Source organism: Solanum pennellii, chromosome 5 (genome assembly GCF_001406875.1).
Source record: "Solanum pennellii chromosome 5, SPENNV200".
In the NCBI taxonomy this organism is placed as follows: Eukaryota; Viridiplantae; Streptophyta; class Magnoliopsida; order Solanales; family Solanaceae; genus Solanum; species Solanum pennellii.
In genome coordinates this window covers 4,388,799-4,399,447 of record NC_028641.1, presented here as the reverse complement: position 1 = coordinate 4,399,447, position 10,649 = coordinate 4,388,799, and the positions used below count along the sequence as shown (strand labels likewise).

General features: G+C 33.9%; 1 long non-coding RNA gene and 1 pseudogene across 2 annotated transcripts in view; both read left to right on the top strand.

Moving 5' to 3' along the window:
* The window catches only part of LOC114077256, a 20,581-nt gene that overhangs the window by 1,334 nt on the left and 8,598 nt on the right, over positions 1 to 10,649 (top strand). Inside the window, exon 2 of the long non-coding RNA XR_003578324.1 lies at positions 4,305 to 4,308. This is a non-coding gene — a long non-coding RNA (uncharacterized LOC114077256). The remainder of the gene's footprint in view (positions 1 to 4,304; positions 4,309 to 10,649) is intronic.
* Positions 8,959 to 10,649, top strand: part of LOC107019964 — a 9,113-nt pseudogene continuing 7,422 nt past the window's right edge. Inside the window, exons 1-2 of the transcript XR_003578323.1 lie at positions 8,959 to 9,072; positions 9,224 to 10,086. The product of XR_003578323.1 is annotated as a putative late blight resistance protein homolog R1B-17 (transcript). The remainder of the gene's footprint in view (positions 9,073 to 9,223; positions 10,087 to 10,649) is intronic.

Genomic DNA, 10,649 nt, shown 5'->3' with positions numbered 1-10,649 from the left:
TATATATATATATATATATATATAGTCTTCGTCTCAAATTATGTATCGTATTTTTTTTACATGTTCCCTAAGAAAGTATGGTTATCATGCCAAAAAGTGTCGTTTTTAGCAAAACTCAGCGTTGATTTAAGAAATTAGTACATATGATTTGTAGTTTTTTAAACTAGAATATTTTTGTTTAATAAATGTCTCTTCAAAAGTAAAGTTAGAAGAACATACTATTTTTTTTGTCTTGAATTTTTAAAAGGTGATACTTAATTACTTTGGAATGGAGATGATATTAATTAGGAGAGGTTTTAATTATTTTACCTGTATTTATATCTTAAAGTATAATCTCTCTCTTTTCGTTAGCTAAAATACTGTAGTCTTCCTGAACAATTACTCATGAGGATTAAAAAAAAATGGGAAAAGACAATTAAATAGTGAACCAAATAAGATGCTAGATTCCCAATTTGTATTTTTAAGGCCTTGTCACTTCATATGTCTCATAGTTGTTTAATCCTTTCATTTCTCTCTCCATTTTTATGTGTTCTCCTATGAAATGTTACATTGGCAAATACTGTACATTCTGCATATCCTACACTATTTACCCCCCAACCCCACCCCTCCAAATGCCCCTCTTTTGCTTCTTGTCTCTATGCATAAGGGCAAAACCAATAGTATATATAATCTTTTAACATGGATTGTTCCTTTTTATTTCTTATAAATCAGTGTTCGATATCTGTATTGAGGTTTCAACTAATTCTGATTTCTATCATGTAGGACATATTTAAAGAAAAAATTCTCTATACTCAGGATTCCGAACTTGAGGTCTCTGTTTAAAGGTTGAGAGACTCTATCGATTTGACCATAACTCTTGATTGAATATGAATATTGTTGATTTTTAAGTTCCCTATTTTGTTTTAAAAATCTTAAGGCATATTGTCCTTTTCAAATTATGTCTACCCATATGATTGTATGAGTTTAACTTTTTGTACACTAACAATATCAATTAATTTTTATATTATTAGATAGTCGTGAGATGGATATAGGAATTAATATTTCTTCATTCTTAAGTATAGGTATTCTTGAGTTTGAGTTCTTTAATACCTTACGTCATACAAATTTAAATAAATGAAAACTCCAATACAAATATCGAACTATCACATGATAAATTGGAAGAAAGATGTAATAGTGCAAAAGGTGAAGTCATCTAAACAGCAACAAAGAAGCCTTTATTGAACTAGTTGATAGGCCTTTCATCAAAAAATACAAGTTGATTTGATGGCTTTGTAAGTTAAAAAATTTAAAGAACTCTGACTAAAATTTTGCACCATAAAACTTTCTCATCACTTATCCCAAAACTTTTTAACTTCTTTTAGTACGTACAATATGCATGGGGACTTGACGAAACCTACAAAATGCTACTTCTCTTAATTTCTACATGCGAAATTAGAATTTGAAATTTATAATTTTTTAATTCTAAGTTTTCTTAATGTACTATTAGACTTAAATTATTTTCTCCATTAAAATATATTGTCTAAAACAAATTTTAGATATTTCCGTGATTATAAATCATTTCAACCATATGGTAAAGGGAAAATTTCAAAGATGAGTTATATTTTATCATATAAATGTGAAATCATTTTCTGAACAAACTAAAAAAGAAGAAGAAAGGATATCACATAGATTGAAACAAAAGAAATAATAACGTGTACATATTCTATAAACTTTTAAGATTTAAAATAAAATTACAATGTTCGATCAAGTTTATAGTCGGCACTCTAGCTCCGCACCTATATATAGTGGTGTTTTAGGCCAGTGGTTAGTCATATCCAAAGTTGTTTACAAAGAGGTTTTTTCAGATATATATAAATGCAGAACTTTGTTGGAATTTGGATTTTATGTAATGAACATTAACTTTTATTTTTTGTATGTTTTGTTTTACTATTAGGACTATTCTAATCCATAAGCTAAAAACTAGAACTATGATCGAAATTATAAGAACACGTATTTTCTTCTTATTTGATGGAATTAAGTTACTAATGATACATGTAAACCGCCAAAAATAGTGCAAATTTAACGCATATATATTAAGAAACATGAAATCCAGTGTATCGTACACATTATGTAATTATGTAAACTATCATTTCATTAAGTAATTAGCATCTTTAATATCGTGTTTTATACCTCATGTTTATTATCAAAGTGGATTTGGCCCACAAATAAAAATTAGGCAAAAGACCAGTCTAAGTTTGTTTTAAGCCCAATTGAAGCCCATTTAGTTTTTGGTCGTTAGAGGCATACAGGCCCAAGATTGGCGGCCCAATTAGTTAAAATACAATATAAAATCATCCCGAACTTGAAAACTATCAAGCTGATCAACAATGGTGATTTACACCAAAACAGAATGAAACTATAACAATCGATTTAGGAAGAAGAAGAAGAAGAAGAAGAAGAAGGAGGCATCGCATATGTTGAATTGTAGAAGATAAAACTCAGATCTTCTTGTATTGATTCTCACATATATATACAAGAGAATTGTTAGTCCTATACTCAACAAATACAAAAGATACAAAATGCAAAAGGTGTGACTAACTAACTTTCAAAATTCTAACTAACTTGATGTGACATCTAACTAACACTCTAACTAACATAACTAACAAACTAATCATAATTATATTGTTAATACCCCTCCTCAAGTTGGCAGTGATGATCTCACAGCCAACTTGTTGAGTAATGCTGAATGTTTAACTCCAGTGAGAGCCTTTGTGAGTATATCTGCTAGCTGCTCAGTAGTAGAAATGTGATGTAGTGAAATGAGCCCCTCCTGAAGTTTGCTGCGTACAAAGTGACAATCGACTTCGATATGCTTGGTTCTCTCATGGAAAACAGGATTGTGAGCTATGTGGATGGCAGACTGACTATCACAAAAGACAGGAATAGGTGAAGAATCAGATATAGTTAACTCTTTTGTCAACCTGTGAAGCCAAACCAGCTTACCTACTACCTTCCTGATGGATCTATATTCTGCTTCTGCAGAGGATAATGAGATGGTTTCTTGTTTCTTTGATTTCCAGCTGATTGGACTGTTCCCAAGTAAAACCAAGTATCCACTAACTGATCTTCTTGAGTCTGGACAAGATGCCCAGTCTGAATCACAATATGCCTTGATTGAGCAATCAGAATCTCTGGACAGATGAAGGCCTAGAGTTGGATCCTGTTTCAAGTACCTAAGAAGATGAAATGCTGCCTGTAAATGTGAAGTTCTAGGATCTTGCATAAACTGGCTCAAGTGTTGAACACTGAATGCTATATCCAGTCTAGTGTTAGTAAGGAAATTCAATTTTCCTACTAGTTTTCTGTAGTATGTAGGATCAGGTAATGGGGTTCCTTCTTTGGCCTTTAGTTTTATAGTTGGATCAAGAGGAGATGCAAGTGAACTCTGGCCATAACAATCATATTCTTTTAGTAAATCCAATACAAACTTTCTTTGGGAGACAGGTACCCCTCCTGGTATGTCAAGTATCTCCATTCCTAGAAAGTAATGCAATCGACCAAGATCTTTAATCTTAAAAGTATCATCCAAGTAGGCCTTTAACTGTGTATCTCAGCAGTGTCTGTTCCTGTGAGAATAATATCATCAACATAGACTGCAACAAAGACAACTAAGGCACCAACCTTTCTATGGAAAAGTGAGTAATCATGATGGGAATGTACATATCCTCTGAGTGATAGAGCCTCAGTCAACTTGGCATACCATTGTCGACTAGCCTGTTTTAAACCATAAAGAGACTTGTTTAGCTTGCACACTAAGCTCAAGTCATCCACAGCAAGTCCCTGTGGTAGTTTCATGTATACTTCTTCATGGAGATCACCATGAAGAAAGGCATTGTTCACATCAAGCTGAGACATCTCCCAACCTTTTTTAACAGCACATGCAATTAAGGTTCTCACAGTGGTCATTTTAACCACTGGAGAATAGGTCTCTGTATAATCCACACCAGCCTGTTGAGTGTAGCCTTTAACTACTAGTCTGGCTTTAAATCTCTCAATGCCACCATCAGATTTGTGCTTCACTTTATACACCCATCTACATCCAATTGCCTGTTTTCCTGCAGGTAGTTTTACAAGACTCCAAGTATTGTTTGCATAAAGTGCATCAAATTCTTGCACCATGGCATTTTGCCATGCAGGACTTAAGGCTGCTTCCTCATAAGATAAAGGCTCACTATCATGGCAAATGTTTTCAACCATTGCTTGACTATTAGATGCAATATCATTGGGAGTAATGTGATGGTGTTTAGTGAACATGGCATTTAAAGAAAAGTTTTTATCAATGGGAATGGGCTGTGAGGTAGGAATATGAGTCTTTAGGGTAGGAATTGAGTAGATGTAATCTTTCAAATGTGAAGGAATCTTGCTTTCTCTTTGTGATCTTCTGTGTAGTAATGTAGGGGGAGAAGGTGATTGATTTCTGTTATGAGATGGAGGATTAGATGATAAGGTTGAAGAAGTAGGGAGCACATCTGTATTTTAATTTACCAAAGTGCTATCAAACATTGGATCAACACAATCATCAAAAACATCTAAAGAAATAGTTCTGCCATTTGTAGAATTTGTACCAGGAATAGAAGGAAAGACACATTTATCTGAAGTTAATGTAAAAGGGAACAGATGCTCATGAAACACTACATCCCTAGACACATGTATCCTTTTTGTGGCAAGACTCATTACTTTGTATCCTTTTGTTCCAAAGGGGTAACCTACAAACACATGAGGAGTGGTTCTAGGTTGCAATTTATCCCTTTGAACTTTGGGTAATGTTGGGTAGCACAAACAACCAAAAGATCTAAGTTGGCTGTAATCTGGTTTTGTTTTGTATAAGATTTCATAAGGACATTTGTTTTTCAAATAGACTGAAGGAAGTCTGTTTATAAGATGTGTTGCTGTAAGTACACATTCCCCCCAGTATTTTATGGGAAGCTTTGATTGAAATAGAAGAGCTCTTGCTGTCTCTAACAAATATTTGTGTTTTCTTTCCACTATGCTGTTTTGTTGAGGTGTATATGGACAGCTCTTTTGATGGATTATACCTTTGGATTGAAAGAAGAATTTGGTTTCATTGTTATTAAACTCAAGTCCATTATCTGATCTAACAATCTTGACTGTGGTTTGGAATTGGTTTTCTATCATATTTACAAAGTTTTTGAGAACTTGTAAGGCATTGCTCTTGGTGCTTAACAGATGAGTCCAAGTTGATCTACTAAAATCATCTACTATAGTGATGAAATATCTGTAATTGTCATGGGTAAGTGCATGGTAAGGACCCCATATATCAACATGAATAAGCTCAAAAATAGAGTTAGAGTGTGTGACACTTTGGCTAAAAGGCAATCTTTCTTGTCTTGCCATAGGACAGATTGTACACATAAAAGGTTGTTTGTTTGAGAAACTGGCTGGGATGGTAGATATTTTCCTCATTTTCACAAAAGGCACATGGCCAAGTCTATTATGCCACAATAGGTTTACACTATGTTTAGTAGATACAGTATCAGAAGTAGAAGAACAAACAGTATGGCTAGTACATTTGTTATTATCATGTAAAGTTTTGTTTGTGGCTTGACCATTATTGCTAGACAAAGAAGAGTTGTGATTGCTGTGAGATATGCATCAGCATGTGGTGAAAGTAGCAGGGTTCTTCAGACATCTTGAACAAAGAAAATAGAGTCCTTCTCTGCTACTACCAAGCACCTGAGGCCTCTTCACTGAAGGGGCCTGCAGTAAACAAGAAACATTAGTGAATAGGATAACACTTCTCATTGAAAGAGTTAATGAGTGAACTGACACTAGATTATATTTAAAAGAGGGCACATATAGCATATTGTGTAGAACAATTCCAGATGTGATCGCTACATCTCCAAATTCTATCACCTTAACTTTGTATCCATTGGGTAAAGAGACAAGCATAGGGTAGGACATGGTTTGAATATTGGTAAGAGAGGATTTGTTAAAGGTTATATGATTTGATGCTCCCGAATCAATGATCCATAGGTCAGCACTTGATTTAAAACATTCACATGAAGGATTGCCAAAATCAATAGATGAAGAGCATATTATAGTACCTGCAAAGTTCACAGAACCAGCTTCCATATTTGAGTTGTTTATATCAGTTCCTTCAACTCGAAAATTCTGCAGAAGTTTCATCATGTTATCATATTGATCTTTAGTGAATGTAACCATTTGATTCTGATTATTCTGCATGCAATCTTCTCCCTGTGCAGATACGACACTATCAGAGGATCCATGAACATTGGCTACAACTCTCCTTCCTCTATATTCATGATTATTGTTCTGCCTTGCATGAGATCCATTGTTCCTATTAGTCTGACTAGGATATCCAATCAACTTATAACATTTCTCCCTAATATGTCCTGTCCTTTTGCAATAACTACAGACCATAGTACTTCTATTGCTACTGTGAGCTGGAAAGTAGTTGGATCCTCCATAATTGTTGTTACTTGAAGTATTGCCAGAGTAGTTTTCATTAGAGAATGATGTTTTGTAGTTTCTTCCTGTTGATCCCTTTCCATTGTTATTAGAAGAGTTCACATTCAAGGAAATCGATTCCATAGGAGTTTGATTAGCAGGTTTGAACTCCCTTTGCTTCTCCTCTTGAATCATTAAGGAAAAGGCTTGTGCCATTGTTGGAAGAGGATTCATCATAAGAATGTTGCCTCTTATCACAGTATACACCTCATTCATTCCCATTAAGAATTGTATCAAACGTCTATCTTGTTCTGCTTTGTACAGTCCATCCTTGGCTCCACAACTACAAGCACAAGAGCACTGATTCTTTACATTCAAAGTGCTCAATTCTTCCCAAAGCTTTTTCATCTTGGTGTAATAGACTGTTATATCCAAATTTCCCTGTGTGAGATCATTAATCTCCTTTTGAATTTGATATAGCTTTGCTCCATTTGTTTGGTCATATCTATCTTCAAGTTCCTTCCAAAGTTCCACTGAATCACTAACATACTCTACACTATCTGCAATTTCCTTAGTGAGAGAGTTTAAAATCCAGGAAGTCACCATGTCATCGCATCTCTGCCATTGATGCAACTGGCTTGAGCTTGCAGTTGGCTTAACACAACTGCCATCAATGAATCCAAGCTTGTTCTTCACTGACAAAGCTCGCATAACTCCCCTTCTCCAGGATCTATATCCTGTTCCATCGAATTGAGTTGGAACTAATACCATGCCAGGGCTATCCGAAGGATGTATGTAAAGAGTGCTGTGTGCATCACTGTTAACAGAGGTTCCTTGTGCTGAAGGAGCACTTTCAGGTTCTGTCATGATGAAGGATCGATTGGATACAAGAAAAAAACAGCTAAACAAGAAGAAACCAACAGCAGATTCAAATCATAAACAGCAAGAACAGCCTTGCTCTGATACCATATCAAGCTGATCAACAATGGTGATTTACACCAAAACAGAATGAAACTATAACAATCGATTTAGGAAGAAGAAGAAGAAGAAGAAGAAGAAGGAGGCATCGCATATGTTGAATTGTAGAAGATAAAACTCAGATCTTCTTGTATTGATTCTCACATATATATACAAGAGAATTGTTAGTCCTATACTCAACAAATACAAAAGATACAAAATGCAAAAGGTGTGAATAACTAACTTTCAAAATTCTAACTAACTTGATGTGACATCTAACTAACACTCTAACTAACATAACTAACAAACTAATCATAATTATATTGTTAATAAAAACAAATACTCTTAATTATTTAGTATTCATATATTGATGCAACATCATAATATTCAAATGTGTATTCGTATTTCGATGTCTGAATCTTAACGCATCATCTTAATACAACATTTTGATATTTAGACGTTCATTTAAATTCAAATATTTAATCTTAATAGTAAATATATTTAATGTGATTAAATTATCTAACTAATAGCTTTCGAGAACAAATGGAAATAGTTTAATCTAGATATACTTAAATCAAGACTTAAATGGGCCCTTCAATTAAAAAGGGCAACTTTTGCATATAGCAAATAAAAAATTCATATTTGTATGCTAAAACAAAGTTTGCATAATTGCGCTCCATAGCAAACATAAAAACTGTATAATTCGCTATACATATACAGTTGAAGCAAATTGTATAAAATGAAGTGTATAAAACAAGAAAGAGAAAGACACTTGAGTAGAGAACTGTATAAAAACGAAGTGTATAAAACGAATTGTATTATTATAAGTGTATAGAACGATTATATACAATTTGAATTTGTATAAAATGAGAAAGAGAGTAAGACAAAAGAGACTTGACAAGGAATATACAATTGAATCGAATTGTATAAAACGAGAAAGAGAGAAAGGCAAAAGAAACTGGGCAGGAGAGTATGTTTATTGTATAATTATAAGTGTATAGGACGAAAATATATGTACTTGCATGTGTATATACAATTTTCTCACGCTTTATACAAATAGAAACGCAATTTATACATTTTGCTTTTGTTTGTATAAGTGAGAAAGGCGAGGGTGGCGAGCGAGATTTGGGAGAGTGGAGAGTGAGATCTGGAAGAGGGGAGAGAGTGGAACAAAAATATATGTATTTATACAATTTTCTCTACTTTATACAATTGGAAACAATTTTTATACACTTGTGTTTGTATAAAAAGTGAGGAAGCGAGCGAGAGATTGGAGGAGAGTGGCGAGCTAGATATTTGGGAGAGAAGCGCCTAGCAATTTTTTGCAAACGTTTGCTATGGAGCACAATTAAATCAAAACCTAGCTACTCCATTTATTTTAGGTTATTAGTTTGCTATTATATACAATTTTCCCATTAAAAAATCATTAATAATTAACAGAAATTTGGAGCAATTATTATATTAATATCTCTGTTTCAACTCTAAGATGAGACATATTCCTTGTTAGTTTTCATTTTAGGCTATTTCTTTATGTCTAGTTTTTTACAATAAAGTCTAAACTATGATGCATTTGGGTTTGGATCTAATCTCATCGATCATACACTTTTAAAGTCAACTCCTTCTCCTCCTATGTTTTTGCTACCACAGGTGAGATTCCGATGCACTTGAGCTTTATCATGATTTTCTGAAAACAGTCTTTCTACCTTCACGAAGCAGTACTTTTCCCCGAGCTTACTTGGTGGAATTTCATTGTTTATATTGTTGTTTTTGCTAATTTTTATGTCTTATTTTACTATAGCAATGGAATTTATATACTCGTATTCATAAGAATTTGATGCTGAGGGTCTTTTGGAAATCGTCTTTCTAGGAAGTACTGATTAAAGATGTACGTATACTCTACTCTAACTCTGTTATTGTTTTGTTATTTCTAATTTGATTGTTTGTGACCATTTTCAAGACTTGTTAATGATTAGAGTATGTTGTTGTTCATGTAAATTCTGTTTTCCATCAGTCGTTAGAGGGGCAATAAGCAAATTATACTATGGAGAATTCTGGCATGGAACCTTATTATTATTATCCTTCAGTAGGCGAAGAACTAGTGGGGTTTGATGAATATGCACAAAATATAACTGATTATTTGGTAAGAGGAACCAAGGGCCTGGACGTTGTATCGATTGTTGGAATGGCTGGTTTAGGGAAAACAGCTCTGGCTGGAAAGGTATACGATAGTCGTTCTATTATTGATCATTTTGATGTTCGAGCTTGGTGTTCTCTTTCACAAACATATAATAGGACACAGTTGTTGCTTCAGATTCTAACACAAATTACAGGTGATCATTCTAAATATGATAAGTGGCCTTATCCTGAAGACATATTGCGAAAGTGTCTATACAGAAAAAGATATCTTGTTGTATTAGACAACATATGGGATGGTAAGGCATGGGATGATTTTCAATCATGTTTCCCTAATAATAATTGTGGAAGTAGAATAATGATAACAACGAGAGATGAAGCGATGGCTAGCTATGTTAAGGGGTACAGAGTTCCTTATTCGCTTCCACGTCTAGAAGATGATCAGAGTTGGGAACTATTGCAGAAGAAAGTATTTCAACGAGGGAAATCGTGTCCTTTGGAACTAGTGAATGTAGGAAAACTAGTTGCAAAAGTGATAGAATATGATAGAATCGATAATTCATGTTTTGATGATAGACAAGAAGCGCAAATAATCAGTAGCAAATGTACGCAGCAAAAGAAGCCAAGCTCGAGTCCAAGATCGAGTAAAATGGGTCAGCCATGTAATCAAGAAAATAGAGTTATTTGTCAAAGCCAAAAATAATATATTAAAAGTATAAGTTGATACAAATAAGGAAAACCTTAAATATATTATTAAGGAAGGAAGTTGTATATAATAAGGATTGTACTTTAAAAGGGAATCCTTGTTCAACAATAACTTCCTTACCTTATCTGATAAGGAGTGTACAAGGCAAAAGAAACTCTATAAGAAGAGCACGATGCTAGAGAAGAATTCCACGACTTCACGCAGAGAACAAGGGAGAATTATTCATCAAATTGAAGTCTTCAAGGTTGATAGGATTACTACGTTTAAAACATTCTTGAGTGAGAAGGTTTTATCGTGTAGAACTATTTGTCTTGTTTTTGTTCTTAATTGTAATTTACAGTTTATTGTACAAAGGGTGGGTTTGGCTCTTTGTAGGGTTGAGTGT